Source organism: Callithrix jacchus, chromosome 9 (assembly GCF_049354715.1).
Source record: "Callithrix jacchus isolate 240 chromosome 9, calJac240_pri, whole genome shotgun sequence".
Taxonomy (NCBI): domain Eukaryota; kingdom Metazoa; phylum Chordata; class Mammalia; order Primates; family Cebidae; genus Callithrix; species Callithrix jacchus.
In genome coordinates this window covers 45970932-45983594 of record NC_133510.1, presented here as the reverse complement: position 1 = coordinate 45983594, position 12663 = coordinate 45970932, and the positions used below count along the sequence as shown (strand labels likewise).

Sequence of the window (12663 nt, the reverse complement as noted above, 5' to 3'; positions counted from 1 at the left end):
TAAGCCTCTTCCAACTCTACGAAGATTTAGAAAGTTTTTCATGATATTAACACATTTTGTGTTAGAAAATCTATGTATGCTTAGTATTTTTGGTGCTTTTTTTTTTTGAGACAGGCTGGAGTGCAGTGGCACAATTTTCACTCACTGCAATCTCTGCTTCCTGGGGTCAAGCAATTCTCATGCCTCAGCTTCCCAAGTAGCTAGGATTATAGGCACCCACCACCAAGCCTGGCTAATTTTTGTATTTTTTAGTAGAGATGGGGTTTCACCATATGTACTTTCAATGTTTATAATTTAGCCTATTATAGTTAACAGATCAGTTTCTTAGTTTCTATTTTAAACATGTATGTAATGCTTAATGGATTTAAACTTGTGATTTAAGTTGAAATTTTATTGAGTTAACCTATGTATTAGAATAGTGAAGAGATCCTCATTGTATTTATAAATTTATTAGATTCATGGTTTATTTGGTACCAGGGTAGTTTGTTTGTTAGATCAGACAATTAGAGTGTTGAAAAAAAAATTAATGCTTTAAATCTATAAATAGAGTTTAAGCTATTTGAAGGAGCCCATTTGTCTATAAATGAGATAAAACATAATTGATGGCCCTTAAATATAATTATTATTAATTACTGGACTTTGAATTAATTTTTTGAATTTAACACCTTAATGGAGAGTTACTGTTTAGAACTTGTCATTTTAATATAAAAGTTCAAGATAATATTTTCTATACACAAAATTCTCTTTTAAATATACCAAAAAATACTCATTTTTAACACAGAATTAATACAAATGCATAATTCTAGGATTTTAATACCTATTGGGCTGTCTATATTTAAAATTTTAAATTCTCTATTCCTAAGTAACCACAAACAGGTATCCTCTAATCTCTCTGTCTCTCTTTTTCTTTTCTCTTCTTACTTAATTTTGAATAGTTTAGGTCTAGGGCACACTCTCTGACCATGTTTATGAGCTGGTTAACATAATAGAATTATAGGTGAAAAAACAAATCACTTAAAGGTACATAGAAGAAAAATAGAAAGTTATATAATTTTCTTCAGTAAGGATATAAATGCAGGTTTTAGATATCCAGAGATTCAAAAGAAATCCACTGGTTGGAAAGTTTTATATTAGAGGGAAAAAAGCTGTCATTACTAGAGGGGGAAAAAAGAATTGAGATGACTTTATGAAAGAACCGCAAAACTAATTAAAGTTCTGTGAAACAGTCCCCATAGGGAAAGGCTTAAAGATCTGGGATATTTAAGCTGCAGAAAACTGAAGTGAAGTGTCTAGACAAAGTGGTTTGACTAAATTTGGCTTTTATAAATACTGGTTGAAGTTCTTCCAATAACCAACTGCCTTATACAGCAAATAAAGCTAATTAAAAAAAATTTTTCAGCTGACCTATTAAATGTAGAATTTAAGGATCTTTAAATATAGGAAGAGTATTCTATGAATTATATGCTAAACAGACATTTTCTTTCCTTTAGAGAAAGTGCAAAGGAAGAATGAGCTACAGCAAGAAAATTGTAGGTCGACATTAGAAAAATTTGTAGATCTAAGATTGCGTTATACAAATAATATACTGGAGATGATCCTTTTTGAAAGGAAAAAAAAACTAAAATGTATAGAAAGCATTCTTTCTTAGCAGAGATGAATATAAAAGGTGCTGAGAACTACCACACGATGAAGGCACAGGGAAAGGAAGGGGAAGGGGAAGGGGAAGAAGGGGAAGGGGAAGAAGGGGAAGGGGAAGAAGGGGAAGGGGAAGGGGAAGAAGGGAAAGGGGAAGAAGGGGAAGGGGAAGAAGGGGAAGGGGAAGAAGGGGAAGGGGAAGAAGGGGAAGGGGAAAAAGGGGAAGGGGAAGGGGAAGGGGAAGAAGGGGAAGGGGAAGGGGAAGGAAGAAGGGGAAGGGGAAGGAAGTAGCCATTGGGCTTGGTCAAATCCTAGGCAAAAGGTTAGAGAGGTCAAACGCAGCCATTTAATGCCCCTTCTCCTTCTCACATTCGGGTTCAGAAAACTAGCTTCTGGGGATTCTCACTTTCACAGTTGCTGCTCTGAATTCCACTGGTCTTACTCTAAGCCATCCTACCAACTTCTCCCCATCCCTCAGGGCTTTGTTTTTGATTAGATAAAAAGTGCTCATCAGGAAAAGTAGCACTTATCAAGGTGTTAATGGGTACCTCTCAGCTAATGTTACCTTTGTCCAAATATCACATTTGCTTTACAATCAGATTTGTTAAATATTTATAACTTTACTAAAAGAAATGACTTTAACAATAGAAGTCTCTGGAACTTTTTTAGGTCAGAATGGGAGGGAACAGAGTTGGAGGGATCTAAATTCTCCAGGTACATTCATTCAACAACTAATTATTAAGCACTTTCTATGTTTCAGACACCATTCTAGGCACACACTATAATTTCATATGGTGATAAGTACTATGAATAAAAGACAACAAGGTGATGAGACAGAGATGAATGGGTAGAGCTGGGATAGGTGGTGGTGGTGGCTACTTTTTCTAGAATGTGCAGTCTTGGAATCCCTTTCTCAGGTGATGCTTGAGCTGAGAATCTGATAAGATGGAGCTTGTTAGGTTAAGCTTTGGGAGCAGAGAGATTCTAGAAAAATCTTTAACTGAGGTTGGATGGCCCTTGCATGCATTCAACCCAAGAATATCAGTAGCACTTATGGAATTGATATTAGTCTGTCATCTTCTCTAGAGGTTTCAGAAAACTCTAGGGAATTCAGATCAAACTTTGACATTCTCCATGATCTTTTTCATCTTAGATTTCAATCTTCTAAGGCAATTAGAACAGATATACTCTGCTCATATAAGAGTCTATTATTTATTCATTTTTTCATTAGTTCTTTAACATTTATTCAACAAATATTTATTAAACATCTACCACATGACAGATAATACAGCAGTGAACCAGACATAGAAATCCATATCTAGGCTGGATGTGGTAGTTCACACCTGTAACCCCAACACTTTGGGAGGCCAAGGCAGGAGGATTGTTTGACACCAGGAGTTTGAGACCACCCCAGCCAACACAGTGAGACCCGTTTCTATTTTTAAAAAAAATCCACATCCATATGGAAGTTGCATTTTAGTAAGAGAGAAACACAATAGAGAAAATACTTTATTTCCTCAAATGTAAGATGCACAATTTTTCACACTTCAAAATCTCTGAAATTGTAATCTGGCTTGGTACCATCTTACATTTGTAATTGGCAGCTGTTTTTCTTTTCTTGTGATACAAAAATAATGTTGCATCTTATAATCAAAGACATCTAAGATTTCATGAAGTGTTTCTTACTGATAATAAGAAAAATAATACATGGTTAGATAGTGTTGAGTGCAAAGGAGAAAAGTAAAGCAACTTCCATTGCAAAAATGACTGAGAATAAATTAATTTTTAAAAAAGAAAAGTAAAGCAAGAGGGGGAAGGGGATAGAAAGTGCTTGTGACTTGCAGGGGCAGTTGCAATTTTAGATGGGAAGGCCTCATTGAGAAAGTGCCATTTGTGCACAGACCTGAGAGTGGTGAAGGAGGAAGCTACGTGAATATCTAGGGGAAAGGCATCCCAAGAAGAGAACTGCAAGTGCAGAGGTCCTGAGGCAGGTGCTTGCCAAGTGTGCTTAGAGAGCAGCAATGAAGGCCATGTGACTGCGGCAGAGTGAGCAAAGAGGACAGCAGTGGAAGATGAAGTCAGGGAGGTAAGGAAATGCCAGCTCATAAATAGCATTAACAGTCGATTCGTCATTGATGGAGGAGAAAATATCAAGGGTCCAACATAAGACACATTTTGGAGATGTCAAGGAGTCAGTTTATCTGAGGCCGAAATTCAAGAGAGATCCAAGTTGGAGATGTACATCTAGGATATATAGCCAAATTATGGACATATTCATGATGTACATAAATAATTCTAAGGATAGAGCCGTGGGAAGGACTCCAGCATTTTATAATGACCCACAGAGGCCAACTGGGCCTCAAAGATGACTGACATACCTACTCACTAGCTTTACTAGCAACTGTATGCCTAAATTCTAGATTCATCCAATTACTTTAAATGTCCCTGTGGGAATATACTTAACAATACTGTGTGTTTATTATAGAGAATGCTGTGACATGTGGTTATTCCTTGAGGAGCTGTGTTTTGTCTATTTCATCTGCTCTGGATATCTTCCAGTACTGGCGTATCTTAGGACTGAGCACAGTTTTCCTCTGGATGGCTTCTATTCCAGGTATTTTCCATTCCTTCAGAAGTTACAAATAAAGACACTGATTTCCTTACTCATAAAATGAGAGTTGAATGGCTATTTCATAAGATAACAGTGATGACCACTTCAGAGGAAATAAAGCATTTAGTACAGCATGTGGGGGCACAGTGTAACATCCATGAATGTTCATTTGTTTATTTCTTGTTCCAGATATGGTCTTGAAGACATCTTTAAAAATCTGCTGGACCAGAGAATAAAAATGCATTACGGAAAATCACCCAATGGTGCCTGCAGTTATAAAAGAAATTATAGTCAATGATTTTCAAGATTATCTTGGAATCATATGAAAAGATTTAAATGCAAAATCTCCTCCTTCTTGGTGATATATAAGGAACTACTGTGCTGCTTTGCATCATTGCAACAGGTCTTATATACAAGATAATAGGTCTTATATATAAGCTCTCACAAGAAGACTGTGAAAAAGAAATAAGCATTTATGGATATTACACTGTGCCCCCACATGCTGTACTAAATGCTTTATTTCCTCTGAAATGGTCATCATAGTTATCTTGTGATAACTTGTACGACCTGTTGTCTTAATTTTATAGATTGGTAATAAAAATCTAGGCATTTTAATGGACACACTTCCTTAACAACTATTTTAAAAGGATTTAACGTGTACCTGATAATATACTAGCTACTGGAAATCTGTTGGTAAGTAAGACACCATCTGTGTTCTCAAAAAGATAAGGTATAGTGAGACTGAAGAATAGAGTGAAATATGGCAAATTTGTTGGGAGGACTAAGTTGAGCACTATGTGAGAACGAGAGCACCATGTTGTCTTAATGGGACATCCCATTGTATTTATCCAATGCCTGTACCCCTATTGTATCTAGGAAGTAACTAACTTGCTTTTGAGAGACATTAGCCATAACAAAGGGGCTACAGGGCCCATGGAAGCCCAAAATCCAGCAGGGTGGTCAAATCTTAAAGTTCTAAAATGATCCCTTTTGACTTCATGTCTCACATCCAGGACACACTGAGGCAAGAGGTGGGTTCCCATGGTCTTGGACAGCTCTGTCCCTGTGGCTTTGCAGGGTATAGCTTCCTTCCTGGCTGCTTTCAGAGGCTGGTATTGAGTGTCTGCAGCTTTTCCAGGTGCATGGTGCAATCTGTCAGTGTATCTACCATTCTAGGGTCTGGAGTACAGTGGCCCTCTTCCCACAGCTCCACTAGGCAGTGCCCCAGCAAGGACTCTGTGGGAACTCTGAGCCTACATTTCCTTTCTGCACTGCTGTAGCAGAGGTTCTCCATGGGGGCCCTGACCCTTTAGGAAACATTTGCCTGGGCATCCAGGTGTTTCCATACATCTTTTGAAATCTAGACGGAGGTTCCCCAACCTCAATTTTTAACTTCTGTGCACCCACAGGCTCAATACCACATGGAAGCTGCCAAGGCTTGGGGCCTCCACCTTCTGAAGCAACAGTCTAATTGTAGCTTGGCCCCTTTTAGTCATGGCTGGAGTGGCTAGGACACAGGGCACCAAGTCCCTAGACTGCACACAGTAGAGGGACCCTGGGCCCAGCCCACAAAACCAATTCTTCTAGGCCTCCAGGCCTGTGATGGGAGAAACTGCTTTAAAGACCTCCGACATGCCCTGGAAACATTTTCCCTATTGTCTTGGGGATTAACATTTGGCTTCCTGTTGCTTATGCAAGTTTCTGCAGCCCGCTTGAATTTCTCCTCAGAAAATGGGTTTTTCTTTTCTATCACATTGCCAGGCTGCAAATTTTCTGAACTTTTATGCTCTGCTTCCCTTATAAAACTGAATGCCTTTAACAGCACCCAAGTCACCTCTTGAATGCTTTGCTGCTTAGACATTTCTTCTGCCAGATACTCTAAATCATCTCTCTCAAATTCATTTTTCCCCTGCCCTAGAGTGCCACAAATCTCTAGGGCAGGGGAAAAATGCCAGCAGTCTGTTTGCTAAAACATAACAAGAGTCACCTTTCCTCTGGTTCCCAAAAAGTTCCTCATCTCCATATGAGACCACCTCAGCCTGGACGTTATTGTTTATATCACTATCAGCATTTCTGTCAAAGCCATTCAACAAGTTTCTAGGAAGTTCCAAACTTTCCCACATTTTCTTGTCTTCCTCTGAGCCCTCCAAACTGTTCCAACCTCTGCCTGTTACCCAGTTCCAAAGTCACTTCCACAGTTTTGGGTATCTATTCAGCAACACCCCACTCTACTGATACCAATTTACTGTATTAGTCCATTTTCACACTGCTGAAGACTTCCTCACTATCGCAAGAACAATACAGGAAAGACCTGCCCTTATGATTCAATTACCTCCCACAACATGTGGGAATTCACGATGAGATTTGGCTGGGGACACAACCAAATCATATCAATGTGGTAAAAGACTTTTGACTTTCTTCCTGGAGTATTTACATTCAGTGGCTCCTGAAAGCAAAGTCTCCAACCAGACATGGTTCCTGTGTGTGAAAACCTGTGAAACCATTTCACAGTGGTTTTCTCTCGAGTTTCCAGATAGATCACCAGCTTCCCTCAACACTTATTCAATGTTTATATATCTGGGTTCTCATGGGTGAGGAGTTTGATAATGTTCGCCTTGTAGCCTCACTCCTCTCTTTCTGGACTTTGTGGATTCTACTTGATCCATTTGCAATTATAGACATCTCTGTGATCTTTGTTCATGAAGTTTTACCAACTGAGGCTAAGCCAAAAGAAAACATATAATTAAAATTTAGCTGGAACCACCTAGAAATGATCAATACTTAGTTGGAAGCAATTGTCTTCAAAACTCCTCAGTTATTTACTAATGAGTGACCTCAGAAAACATCCTGGAAAAAGGCTGACAGTTCAGAGTTTGGAAGACATTAATTAACTTAATGAGGTTGAAATAGGGGCAAAATTTGGAGAAGGATACTCTTACTGTTTGTTTTTTGAGACAGAGTCTCACTTTGTCACCCAGGCCGGTGTGCAATGGCTCTCTGCCGCCTCTTCCTCCTGGGCTCAGTCCTCAACTAGCTGTGACCACAGGCATGTACCACCACACCTGGCTTGTTTTTGTACTTTTTTATGAGGATAGGGTTTCACCATGTTGCCTAGGCTGGTCCTAAGCTCGAGCCATCTTCCCGCCCCAGTATCCCAAAGTGCAGAGATTACAGGCATGAGTCACCATGCCTGGCCCAGTATTCATGTCTTCAAAAAATTAAAGTTAGAAATATAATTTCCATTTAAATAGGAAATAATTCTTACTGTATTTGCCTAAAATAAAGCAGTGTTTATTTTAAAGCTAAGTTTATAGCACAAGTACTAATTCATCATTTTTATTTCCCAATTTTAAAATACCACTTTAGGTCAGGTGTGGTGGCTCACACCTGTAATCCCAGCACTTTGGGAGGCTGAGATGGGTGGATCACGAGGTCAGGAGATGGAGACCAGCCGGGCCAACATAGTGAAATACAGTCTTTACTAAAAATACAAAACATTAGCCAGGCATGGTGGCACACACCTGTAGTCACAGTTACTTGGGAGGCCGAGGCAGAAGAATCACTTGAACCCAGGAGGCTGAGGTTGTGGTAAGCTGAGATCGTGCCACTGACCTCCAGCCTGGGCAACAGAATGAGACTCTGTCTCAGCAACAACAACAAAGAAAAACACTTTAGCATTCAAATTTGCATGCTGTTGTTGCCTTTGTAGTTATCAGTGTCTTCAGCACGCATGCTGCTGTGTGTGTGCTCATGAGTGCTTAAACCGATACACATTTTTAAGTGAATTCAAGATTTGCAGAGAAGGATGTATCCTTACAATTTTGTTAATGAGGTAAAGTGTATGCTAATTAGGTCACTTCATGAAGGGGGGTGCTAGGTCCCTGGGCTTAATAAAAGAGCTGTATTGTAGGTATTTCTTTACATCTCTCTTTGATTACATTGTGAGTTCCTGAAGATCAGAGACCATGTCCTACCAATTTTTATAGTCAAAGTATTAAGTATGCATAGACCTGACAGACAGTGGAAGCTCAATAAATAATTCTTGAACTGACTCTCAAATAGGCCCTATAAGCTATTATAGTATAGATAAATAAGAGTAGAGATGAAGATTAAAAATAAACTTATAACTCTGGTCCTGCATTTCTTTAAGATATTGATATGCCCTAGCACTTTTATATATGGGATTACTAATGTACTAACAGGTAGAAGTTAATGCAGGCCTCCAGGGTAGCGGCATATTTCTTAAGTAGATTTTTTTTGGCCCTTTTCTTGGTGGTTGTTATTTCTAGTATCTGCAATTAAACAAACTGAACTGCTACATCTAACAATTTTCAGTGCTTAATGTGTATCTAAAGCCAAATATAGCAAGATTCCCAGAATACTGGATTCCTGTGATGGCATAATTTATTTCCTCTTAACAGCTGTGTGTCTGTGTGTGTGTGAGCATGTGTGTGTGTGTGTGTGTGCTTTTTCACATCATTACTTATCTATTTAAAGGGGGAAAACTTCTGAGAAAAATCACAGGAGGACTGAATTTAGCCTGCTCTGACGAACTAAAAATATGAAATAAAAAATGAACCAGTTTTGGTAAAACATCTCTTACCTCACTTTCCAAACAAATCCATCTGCAAAATTTAAAAATTTTCACTTAAAAATCATCTTTCTCTAGAAATATATAACATGAAGAGGAAGTATAATAAAGTAATATAATTAATGTAAAGCCCTTTTGCGTATACCAGATCACATTAATGCATACGGGCTAACATCATTCAGGATGTTTCTCTTTAAGCTGGACTCATCTTATCCTCCATGCCCAAAGGACAATCCTAGGTGTAAGGACAAAACCTTTTTAAAACAACTCCATCTCCAGTTGCCTTTCTTTCATTAATTAGTTGTCTACACTAATTTATTGAATGTGTACTAAATATTCCCTGCATTAGGGGATAAGAAGGTGAGTAAGACTAGGTTAATCTCATTAGTGAGCAAGAGAGGTATAGGGAGCCAGCCCTACATCACCCATGGTACCCCAAATTTGGTGGCAACAAAGGAATGAGAAAAAGACAGATTAAGAGAGACAGTGGGACCAGGAGGCCATCACTTATTACCAGAGGCAGTGAAGGCCCCGAGCTCTGATCATCCACACTATTTATTGATTACAATCACTTTGATCTATAGGCTGGGGGTGGAGTGATGGTAGAATGAACCAGTGAGCCAGAAGTGAATCAGTGAGCTGGAAGTGGTGTGTCATTCTAAGGATTGATAACAGTGGCAGTTTGGGAGTTTCACAAAACAAGAATGTGTGGTTGTCTTCAGCTTATTATCTATGTGCAGCTGATGGAACTTGGGCCTTACAAGGAGCCTACAATCTGGCTACGTAATAGTGCGATGAAGGGGGTTTTATGTCCTTGAGCACAATCTTTATGGTAACAGAGCCCAGGTCACCCTGCACTGGAACATGAGGCAGGGAGAGGCCTTCCTCCTCAGAGGCCTCCTGCAGCCTTCTGCAGTTTGTTGTTCCTTGTTTATATGTTGCTCATAACCAATTTATGTAGGTACTCTGTAAGTCCTTTCTTCTTTGCTGCTTTTCCTAACAGAGAGGAATTGCTATGGAACGTACCAGAAGGGTGCTGGAGGGAGCCATACTGACTGTCTAGAGAAGCTGGGGAGGCTTCACAAAAGTGTTTTTCGGCTGGATCTGGGAGGGGGAATTAGATTTCGGGGGGAAGTAGGGAAGAAGAGTGCTATGGTCTGAATGTTTGTGTCCCCCACAAATTCATGTGTTGAAATCCTAACCCCCAAAGTGATAGCAGTAAAAGACAGGGCTTTTGAGAGGTGATTAGGTCATGAGGGTGGAGCCCTCAGGAATGGGATTTGTGCCCTTGTGAAAGGCCCAAGGGAGCTGCCTCAGCCCTTCCTCCAGGTGAGGATGCAGCAAGAAGGCACCATCAGAGACCAGGAGACCATCAGATACCAACCACCAGACACTGAATCTGCCAACACCTTGACTTAGGACTTTCCGGCTTCCAGAATTGCAAGAAATAAATGATTGTTGTTAATAAGTCTCTTAGTCTGTAGTATGTTGTTGTAGGAGCCCAAATTCCTAAAGGAGAGTTGGAAGAAAGGTCTTTCATTTCAGGCAGGGTGAAAGCACCGAAATAAAGGCCTGAGGCAGCTAAAGGACCTTCTATGTCTGGGAAGTGGGGAGGCATTTGGAAGGGACAGAGGGCATAGTAGGTAGCGCACTCAGACTGTGAAGGGCCCTATGAAGGGATGCGGGCTTATCCTTTTGACTTTCAATGCCTGTTTCTCAAACTGTTGTGTTTGAGAAAAATCACCCAGGGGCATTTTAGGTTTTAGGATACACGGAGTGCAACCTTCTAGACTACGAATTTACCATAAAGATTTGTGGGGAGCAGGGGCAAAGCATAATTTTTATACAAAAGTAAACATGTATATGTTGCAAACAGTGAAATTTTGTTTGGCACAATCACTTAGGGCTCTTCCCTAGATCCTCAGAGATTTCCTCTCCCTCCACCATTATGTATCCTTTGGTAAAGTCTGGAAAGTTCCGTAAGTAATTCCTTAGCTGCTGCAGAGCCTAAACATAGATGTGGCCACCCAATTCTAACCAACAGACAAGCACCTCCACACTGACTCCTAGTCTCCTTCCAAAAGCAAAACCACCTTGTCAGTGTTAGGTACATCCCCCTCCCAGATCCTTCCTCCTTTCTCAGTTTGTATTTGAATAGGTGTTTACAGTCTAAGTGAAAGGGTATTCCTGATAACAGCCTATATTAAAACTTCTACACACCACGCATTTCATATATATTACAATATTTAATCCTCACTGAGACCCAAGGTCATGTAGTTTGCAATGTTAGGGTCAGAACTGAAGTCAGATCTTTTGGACCCCAAAGCCCATTTAAAAATTTCTTACCTTTATGCAACGTTGTTTAGAAGATTAAACAAACAAACAAGAAACTTCAGACTTAGCCAACCATTCCTGGTCCTGATCATACTTGTATAATACATGGTGCCCCCAAAATCCACAGAGACAAAGAAACATCTATAGGTATAAGCCTGGACACTGTGTATGTGCAGAGTCTCCACCTAGCTGTCACCCCTCTTTTAAAGCCATAGGACCCAAAAGCAACACTGGGTCGGGCGGTGGGGGGGGGGTCTGTGGTTATAGAATTCATACACCTCAAGCTGGGATGGAACATCAGGTCTGCCCCAGCTCCCCAACATGAGGCCTGCATATGTCATGTTACCCTTACACCTTGTATATGAAAACTAAAGCCAAGCAAAAGAGCTAATGCAAGCAATCCCATTGAGCATCCCTTTAAGATCACTGTTTTCCCAAGTAGATGGAGGCAGGGTTCAGTCATGAATTTATAGAAATCGACACCTAATTTCCAAATTGATCACCCTCCCCCCCTCCCCTCCCCTCCCCTCCCCTTTCTTTTTTGACAGGGTCTCACTCTGTCACTCAGGCTTCCAGGCTGGAGTGCAGTGGCACAATCATGGCTCACTGCAGCCGCAACCTTTCAGGGTTCAAGCAGTTGTTGGCCTCACCCTCCCAAGTAGCTGGGGCCACAGGTGCTCAGCACCATGCCTAGCTAATTTTTGCATATTTTTTTGCAGCAGTGGAGTTTCTCCATGTTGCCTAAGCTGGTATGGAACTCCTGAGCTCAAGTGGTCTGCCTGCTTTGGCTTCCTAAATTTCTGGGATTACAGGCGTTAGTCATCGCACCAGGCTGATCAGTGTTTTTCTTATACCTTATACTCACCCTATGTAGAAAGATTATTGTCTGGGAAAAGCATTAATTCACGAGAAACTTGCAAAATTGTTTTACAGAAATTTACAAATCATTTTACAAAGCAGACATTTTCAGAATCTCATCTGCTTTTCTATATTTGGATGAAAAAAAGTTAGTAGTAGAAGGGTAAGATATATGTTAAATATATGGTAAGAGTCCAGGTATATAACTTTCATCTGCCTTAAGAGTCACTGGTCATGTTTATTAAATGTAGATTCTGGGTTCCACCCTCAGGGATTTTGATTTAGTACTTTTGGAGGGTTCATAAAGTTGCCTAGTTAACAAGCAACCAGGAGATTCTGCAGATCAAATTTTTGAGGAATACTGTTCTGGGCTATGAGAAGACATTACATTCTAACTTACTAGGAATGAAATGACAATGCTATGGAAATATCTGATCAAGAACTAGAGCAGAACTCCTATGGGGCAGAACTAGAAAGGGCAAGTATGTCTGTTCTGGCCACTGGGGACACAGATCACAAATCAGAAGGGGCGCAGCTTGCTTTTAAGGCCTTTACATCTCCCAGCTCTCTCTCGGCACACCCCAAGTTCCTGTGCTTTAGGGTCTATGGTTCCCAGGTTAAGAAATCCTGGACT

The 12663-nt window shown here is 40.2% G+C and overlaps 1 long non-coding RNA gene across 1 annotated transcript; it reads left to right on the top strand.

Annotated features, from left to right (window-relative positions):
- Positions 1-4118: 4118 nt before the first annotated feature.
- LOC144577890 (uncharacterized) lies at positions 4119-8564 on the top strand. Its single transcript, XR_013522738.1, has 2 exons — positions 4119-4249; positions 4436-8564. It is a non-coding gene; the product is annotated as an uncharacterized LOC144577890 (long non-coding RNA).
- Positions 8565-12663: the final 4099 nt, after the last annotated feature.